Raw genomic sequence first — 9,451 nt, 5'->3', positions numbered from 1 at the left:
AGAGGCTTCCACAATAACCTGGGTGAAAGGTGAAGGGTAGTAACGAAGAGGTGGTGGGATAGAACTTGAAAGAAGAATCAGTAGGACTTGCTGGCTGATCATACACGAACCCTAAGAGAATGATTCAAGAATGTTATTAAGCTTTTTACCCTAACGACTGGGGTATAGAAGTAATTGCTATCTACTGGGATGAAGAAGATGACTAGGAATGGTTAGGGTTAGGGTGGGGACAGGTAAGATCTGGAGTTCAGTTTTAGATAAGTTAATTTTAGGTATCCATCATACACATGAGTGTAGCTATAGAATAGAGAGTAGACTATGTAAATCTGGAGCGAAGGGCACCCTGAGATATACATTTGAGAATGATCAACATAGAGATGCCATTTAAAGCCATCAGGACTGGATGAGATCACCACGGGAGTGGGCAGAGACAGTTGAGAGACCGAACAGCGAAATGTGGGCACTCCAACACGAGGAAACTCAGGAAAACAAAAAAAGAATGAGATAATGTGGTGTTCTGGGAAGCAAGGGAGGAAAATGCTTCAAGGAGGAGAAGGTGTTTTACTCTCTCTTTCACTTTTGGTTCGTGTTTGTGTTAAACTTCATCTTCTTGACCTCTCTGTGCCACGTGCTGCTGATGGGTCAAGATGATGCAGACTGAGCATTTACTACCAGATTGAAACACCGGATTTAATTTTTGTTGACCTTAAATGCAGTTTTGGTAGAGCGGTGGGGATCAAAGCCTTTGTGACCGCCTGGAGGAGTGGGATAGGGAGGGTGGGAGGGAGGGAGACACAAGACGGAAGAGATATGGGAACATATGTATATGTATAACTGATTCACTTTGTTATAAAGCAGAAACTAACGCACCATTGTAAAGCAATTATACTCCAAAGATGTAAAAAAAAAAAAAAAAAGCCTTAATGGAATTGTTTTCAAGAGAGGATGGGAGAAGCGAGATTGAGTACAGAAAAAAATTGAGCACTTCTTGGCGGGCTTTTGTTCTAACAAAGAATAGAGAAAGGGGGTAGGAGCTGGAGGGGACTGCGGTGGTCAGAATGGTTTTAAAATTCATTTTGAAGACTTTGTAAATTACAGGACGTTGTATGCTAAAGAAATTGATTCAGCGGAGAAGGAAAAACTGGTGATGCAGAAGTGAGGAAACAATTAGGGAGCAATATACATGAGTGGGTGAGAAGGGAAGGAATTTCATGCTAACGGGGGGAGGAACTGGCTTTAGATATGAGAACCATGGTTTATCCATGGTACCAGGAGGGATGGTGGAGCTGTAAGAAGATGGGTAGCTGGAGCGTGTAAGCCTATATGTGGAAAATTCATTCCTGAGGGCTTCTGTTTTCTCAGGGAAGTAAGAAGCAAGACTCACAGTGGAGGGTGAGGATGGAAGAATAGTATTGAAAGAGGTGAGACAGGAAGTGTAAACAGTCAACGGGCCAGGAAATGTCCTAGGATTGGTGGGCAGGACTTACACCCCAGAGGAGCATTTTGGAACTCAGGTTGCTTGGGAAAATATTCCCAGAGTATTAAAAACATGTTTGAAAACCAAGTGATTAAATATTTTGGAGAACTACTGTATGCTCTGTCGGCCCCGTCTTCCAAAGTCACGACGTCAGTTACGAGGTGAACAGCAACTACAGCATCCTCTTCAAAGAAAGATGTTTAACACTGTATCATCAAAAATTTCCCAAATGTTTGAGAGCACAGAACTCTTTGTGTCCCATTACCTATTAGCATCCTTCAGAACAGTGTTCCATGGACCCCAGTTTGGAAAAATCACTCTCATAACTACAGCATCACCAAAGGTGTTCATTAATTCCCCGAGAGAGGCTCTCGCAGTCACTGCTATGCCACCTATAAGGGGCAACATCTGAACCAGATGCAAAACTTAAGAGGCTCCAGGTAGGGAAGAGCTCATTAACTTTTTCTGAAGTTCCTCACTCATGAACCCTAACGGGGTATAGAAAGCCTTCAAGGACAATTCAGTCTAACGGGAAGGACAATTCAGTCTAACGGGAAGAACAATGTGCTGGGATCCAGGAACTCAAAGCTGAAGTGCATAGACTGGGCAATTTCGGCAAGTACCCAGCACTCAAGTATCTAAATGTCGACTAGCAAGTTTCCTCCACCAGTTGTGAGTACAGAATACACAGTGATTAAGAAGACTCATCTGCCATCCGTCAAACCAGGGACAAATCTTATTTCCGTCTCCTACTAGCTGTGTCACCTTGGAAACAAGTTAATATCCATGGATCTCAGTTTTCTTCTTTGCAAAACAGAGAAGACGATATCACCCACCTCACTGGCTATTATGAGGATTAAATGAGAAAAAAACACCTCACTTAGCACATTGAACTTTTACCTGTATATTGTAACAAGCAATAACTGACAGGAAGCACTTTTCTAAATTAAAAGTTTTGTGAAATTGTAAAGCAGCGTTAGTTCTGTATTAACAGTGTGGCAAAGGAAATTAAGAATGTTTTTAAAAGAAAACATATAAGTGGCTGGTTTGGTTCTGAAAAGTATGAAGTCAACACACTGCTCCTTCCTAGTCTGTTTTCTCTTCAGTATTTTAACAGAAGTCTACATCAGAGGTTTATTGAACTTGTACTGCATTATTGCAGAAAGGGATGGCTTTTCTGTTGGGGATAATAATAGTAATAAAATAATATTATTTTAGATTTGTGGTCTAGCATTTCCTTTACAAGCAGGTATTGTTCCTAATGGGAAAATAAAGATTACGAAGGGTTAACTGACTTAGTAAAGGTCAACAAAAAGTCACAATCGGTCCACTCATAGAGCGGCAGGAAAGTCTGTATTTCTGACATATTTATAACTCTATGGTTAAGATGTTTGTTTAATGTTCTCTTTTATTCAAAGGTCTCTGACCATTTAAACCTTTCCCCCCTTTAACTTAGATGTGCTCTGTTAGTTATTAGCATCCTTTAAGTACCTGCTTCATGCTCACTTTAAGATCTGGACCTACCAATTTTCAAAGACTTCTACTTTGACAAAATTCCAAGATAATTACAGCAATTTTTAAAAACATGTTCTAGTGAAAAATAAAACCTTCCTTTAGATTTGAAATTTCAAAGAATTAAGTTTGCTTGCTTCTTGTAAGAAGATAATTCTTAGACTTTGTGATACTAAGACTAAAAAATACACTATATTTTGCTTGTAGGTTTAAAATGTGTTTGAGTATGTTTGCTTTAACCATGGAACATGATCCAAGACCAGGCTCAGAAGTAGGAGCTAAAAACCTGAAATCTAGGTTTTATTGTCAAATCCATGGAGGATTGCATATCTCCTTTCTAACTGATACTTCTAGATAAAATGGCAAAATATTTCATTGCTGCTTGATTACATGTTACTAAATAAAAGTGGTATGTATAAGTATCGTTGGGGTGAAATTATATAAATATTTTTATTAGCATATGATTGTAAGAGATACAGATCCCAAATGTAGATGTGCATGAATGACACAAGTCAATACACACACACAGAAAGAGATAGAATTACGAATGGTGTGCGTCTAGATTTTCGCAGCCGACCCAGCCATATGTTTCTTGTCTAGGTGGCTGCCCAGGGAACTCAAGCATGTGGATAACAGTTCTAGCGGGCAAGAAGCCATATAAACAATGAACATAACTCAAAATGAAACAAAGAAGCATGCTAATAGCAAATTGTATCATTGTAGAATACTACTCAACCAAACTTTTTTGATGAGTGATAAATGGATAAATGATATAGAATCATCCCAATGAAAAAATAAGTGTTTGATGGAAGAACCACATAGCATTTTGTGCTGTAAGATGTGACAGTCCCATTCTCTCTCTGATTTTTGTCTACACTTGCCTTCATTGTAACCTCCCCGGAGCCAGCCAGGACAAACACGATGCCTGATACCCAGCGGTTAAATTCTACGAAACATCTTGTTTATTTTGTCACTGTGATAGGAAAGATCTGCTTCCAGCTTCAAAGAAATAAATAATGGGATTTAAATTCTTTTTCCTTTTATGTAACAAATAGAATGTATACTTTCTGTTAGTTTGTGGGTGGGGTGGGTAGTGTAATAAAGTTATAGAATTTCATTCACATGGGAACATTTTGATATATTAAGAGTAAGCCTTATGTTTTACCTGATGCTTTTTCTGAGAAAATAGTCACCCTGCTTAATTCAATGAGAAAAATACTTAATAATTGATGAGGATTTGTGGAGTTGAAAGTTGTAAACAAGACAGTATTTCAATACAACAGCTCTAAAATAACTAAACAGACTTCCTCTGTTGAATTTATTTACCCTTTCTATAGCACCTATCATCTTAATACTTAGGCATAAACGTACCAGGCATAATGTGAGAATGAAAATATTATGATTCTGTCTAATTTTTCTCTCTCAGTGAGTTAAAATACAGTGTTCAACCATACATTTATTCCCCTTTGTTACACTGCTTAGTTCCTGAGACTAAGGAATTCCTTATATACTACGACTATGCAGTGATTGGTGTGAAAGAGAGATGAAGGAATGACACTGTCTATTCAAAAATCAGTCAGTAGTTTAACTACAAATAGTGTGCAAATACGCAGGTATAGTAGCGGTACCTAATGGCCGTGTTTTCATTTTTTTCTGTCCTGGTTTCATTCTCATTTTTGAAGAAACTCTCTCTCATGATCTTGTGATAACCTGTTAAGTTCCTGAGACCAATATTTATCTGCTGGGTCTGTTGAGAGGTTATCAAGCTCTTTCATGTCAACAAGATATATGGGAAGGATTTATATCATGACAATTAATGACAAATTATACAACAAACTTATAATAGTTTTAAAGACAAAGTGATACTAAAGGCAGATGCCTCAGAGTTCTCAGAGTTCATCTATGCAATGGGAATTGTGTTAATACCCAAATATTTGCTGAGCGCCTACTACATTCCAGGCACTTTTCTAACCCAATGGGCTGCAACAGTGAACATGTGAGAAAAATCCTCTGCTCTTGTGGAATTCCTACTCTAGTGGTGGGGCAGATAGACAGTAAGCAACAAAAATAAAGCAAAATATGGAGTGTATTAGATGGTGATAAGTGCTGTATAGAGAAAGATAAAAGGAGAGGAAGATCAGAGTGCCCCGTGGGGCTTGCCACTTAGTTGCAATAGTTGGTGATGCTTGCCCTGAGGAGGTAAAAACAGTAGTAGAGGTTCGTAGAATTCTTGGTTAAGATTGAATGAATTATATGCAAAATGCGTTGAGCAGTGTATGGCACATAGTAGAGGGTTAATAAATGTCAGGTTGAAAAAGAGGGTGCGATACTTAGGGTTATCTTGAGGAAGGTTTTTGTTTGTTCTGCAGACTTTCCTTTATTGGCCATGGCCATTTTTATCTGGAGTTAAGAATGGAATTGTATTTGACTTTTGCATAAAACGTTCATAAAGCTAATTTGTAAACTGGATAAAAATAAAGAACTGGAAGACCTAGGTCTTCATGGATCAGTTATCCACATTTTGTCCCTGTCTTAAAAAGAGAGAAATAAGGAGGAAGGAGTGGGGGCATGGAGAGGGAGAAAGCGAAGGGGAGAGGGAGAAGGAAAGAAGGAAGGGAGAAAGGAGAGAAGGAAAGAAAAGTTCTTTAAGAGTTCATCTTAAGAGTAAAATTGTTTTAAGGCATATAGTTTAAATTACTTTAACTTTATATGTGACTAACTTGAAAGATGGCTCAGTTAAAACAGGTCTAGGGCTCCCCTGGTGGCGCAGTGGTTGAGAGTCCGCCTACCGATGCAGAGGACATGGGTTCGTGACTGGGCCCGTGAGCCATGGCCGCTGAGCCTGCGCGTCCGGAGCCTGTGCTCCGCGACGGGAGAGGCCACAACAGTGAGAGGCCCGCGTACCGCAAAAGAAAAAAACAGATTTAAATCCGAATCTAGGAAAGTACCAATCTTTAGTAATTGGGTTCGAACATTTTATTGAACTATATAAAATCTATAGAAATCTCATATATTCCTTAAGATTATTTTTCTTGACAAACAACGTTATTATTCTAGAAGGTGACTATATTTAGGTGTATTTTAATAGTAAACAAACAATGAGTTATTTGTATTAAAGAAGTTAACAGTTCTAGCTAATAGAAAAGAAAAATAAATACTCATAGGGCACCCACAATGTGCTAGGCAATTTGGAAGTTACTTTCATTTTTCCATGAAAAAGTTTTGAGGACTTACGTGTTGGGTGCTGAGTGAGGCATTGGTGGGATAACTAAGAAGTGGTCACACACAGTTCTTGCCAAGTTTCAGAGAGCTTACAGTCTTGAAGGAGAAGGTGTATAAGACCTCATTTGTTCTCCACATCTTTGTAAAGAAGATGCCATCCCAGTTGTACAGGGAGGAAAACTGAAATCAAGAAAAATGAAGCAAGCTGTCAACGGTCACTCAGTCAAGTGATGAAAACCCATAATCAGTTCAGGACTTTTTGGTTAACAGGCACAAGCTCTTTTGCTGCTGATTCTCTAGTATTTGAGTATGAAATACGAATGCAGTTTATATTTACCTTTCCGATTGTGACTTGCTTATCCAACTTTTAAAAATTAATGTTCATTTCTCAAAGACATGTAAATCGATAGAATAACAAGATGAGCCACAACCAGACTCTGTTACTGGGTGAAGCTAAACTGGGATTCACGTTTGCCTTGGGTAAATCACACATGGATTAATCTTAAATTGGCTACATGATGGTTTGTGTACTTTAATGATTTTTAAAAAATCACACTGTGGGGAAAAGTATATATTAAGAAATATCACAAAGTCTTTTTTTTTTTCTCTTTTATGAAATGGTGTCCTTACAATGACTGTGTCAATAATTTGTCAGCCTACTATATGTTTTTCTTTTTTTAGCTGTCAGCCAGCAAGAATTCAATAGAGTCTCAGTAATATAAAGGTTTGCAATTTAAAACATTATGCGAAATTACATAGCAAAAAGGTAGAGACTGTCAGTTGACTGTCCCAAATTCCACCTAAGATGTTCTCTGTGTCCACTTTCCTGTGATGGATCTCTGGGAAGCCATGTGACCCAATCTTGGCCAATGAGATATAAGCAGATGATATGGGTAAGGCTTTGGGAAAAATTTCTAAAAGGAATAGATCTGACCTTTATCTTTAGCCGTTCTCCCTCTTCCTCCTGTGGAGGGAAAAAAGAGTTACACTTTCAGAAGGCAAGCAGGAAAAGAAAATGGACTTGGAGGCCCTCGGACACCAGAGAGCAGCTTCACAGCCTTGAGCTCTGGCTGTGTACCTTTGGACTTCTTGCTTCATTGCAAGGGCATTGGGTGGGGCGGGCGGGGCAGGGGGAAGGGTATGTATCCTAAGCAGACATTAGCTGGGTTTTCTGTTGTTTGCAGACGAAAGCAAAGTACTACTGATCAGTACAGTGATGTTTCTCCCTCTGTTTCCTCTTCCTTCCCTTTCTCTCCCCCTATTTTCATTTCATGTTATTTTATTCCCAAGTTTCTGGCTAAGTTTTAATTCTTTCTTTCTCTCTCTTCTTCTCTATCAGCTATCTAATTTGTTATTTTAGCTTCCAATGTGGTAGAACTAAATATCTATTTAGATGCCTTACAAGTTTATCAAAAGTAAAAACAAGTATGAATTTCATAAAGACACTTTTTTTTTCTTATTACCAGGACTTGAAAATTGAGACAGTTTCCTATTTTCTTTCCTTTGTACCCCGTCCCCTAAATACTTAAGTTGTTGAATTTCAGAGTCTGAATTTGTAATGCCAGCTGTTCCAATGTTGATTTCCTATTGTAGACGGACTGGCATCCTCTTAGTCGGGCTGTGGCAACAGCAGTTTGACTCAGTCCCAGCGTCCTACCCACCAATTTCACATTTATATTCCTAGAGTAGAGTTCAGTCTCTACTAATCAAACAATTAAAATTCAAGCTATTCTTGTTTACCAACCTAAGGTTTTTTTAAAATGTCAAAACACCACCCAATCTTAGCAAGAACACAAGAAAATAGCACTCTCATGTATATGGTGTCATGGTAAACTGGTAAAATACTTTTGAAAAATAATTCAACAATATGTTTCTAGAATAATAAAAACAAATTCATAATCTTTGTTTCAGTAACACTATTGAAACTAGGGGAAACTATCTAAAAGTTATTTTTAAAAGAAAGAAGCCAAGGCGTTTACTCTAAAGTAAGTACAATTGCAAACATTTGGAAAACTTCGAATGTGGGAGGGACAGTACCCTAAATAGGTAATAGCAAATCACTATTAGGAAAAATAATGATATGAAGACTTTATGTCAAGATCAAAAATATTAATAATAAAAAACTGCAATGAAATTTTTCCCCCAAGTTGAAATAGTAACCCCTGAAGGGACAAGAGAGCGATGCAACTGGGATGACCACAGTGGGTGGCTTAGAAAGTACTGGAAACCCTATGTTTCTTAAGTGCGGGAGAAGCCACATGTACCTGATATATACTATTTTACATACATGATACACTTCATGTTATTAAGAAATAAAAATATCCTTTCCATCTTTTAAGTGCAACCTTCTCCACAAAGTTTCCAAACAGATATAACTTTATCCAGAGTATTTTAATTGTACCTCGTGTTATTGTTGTTCATTAGTTTTATCTGAGCTCATCTTCATAAGCTTATAATACTGAGGCTAGTCCCTTGCATTCAGCATGAAATTAAAGTGGTATTCTGTAAACGATCTATACTTGAGCTGAGCTAAATTGTTTCCATGAGGGTACAAATTTCATTTGTAAAATTTTAAAAGGCAAGGATAACTATAGTTCAAATCTGATATGCCTCAATTTGTTATATTTAAAATTGTAGATTATCTCTATCACAAAATTATAGCTCCAATGTTTGCAACCTAAAAAGTTGCAAAGTGCCATTTTAGAAAACAAATTTGTTGTGAATTTCCTCTCTGATACTGAAGAATTGAATTTTTATTCAATACAGTATAATTCTAATTCTAATAATACAGAAAAGTAGTATAATTGATTGGATAATTTTTAAATGATTACATATGATAGGGACAGTGGAATTAGGTAAAAATGCTTCAAATTTAATATATTCCTTTACGTAAAAACTTCTAACTTAGAAGAAAGTTGATTGAAGAATGTTGCCAGAATTAATGTTCAGAAGGTATTTGTCAACATATGCCAGAATTTTATTTTCAATATATGTACACAAATGGAAACTCAGGTTTTCTTCTATATTGTATTTTAATGATGTCATTCTAATTTTAATAATTGTTGAATAGATTCAACTAGTACTCATTAATTCCCTACTATGTGCAAAATAGTGTGCCGGGTGAAAGGAAGGCTAAATAAATGGTTCAGGTACTGCTCTTGTTCACAAAGGATTATCTGTGATAGGCCAGCCAACAATATTTAATGAAAGCAGAAAGGTGTAAGTACCTTAAGAATAAGT

Source organism: Stenella coeruleoalba (assembly GCF_951394435.1).
Source record: "Stenella coeruleoalba genome assembly, chromosome: 18".
NCBI lineage: Eukaryota > Metazoa > Chordata > Mammalia > Artiodactyla > Delphinidae > Stenella > Stenella coeruleoalba.
Note: the sequence above shows the minus strand (reverse complement) of the source record.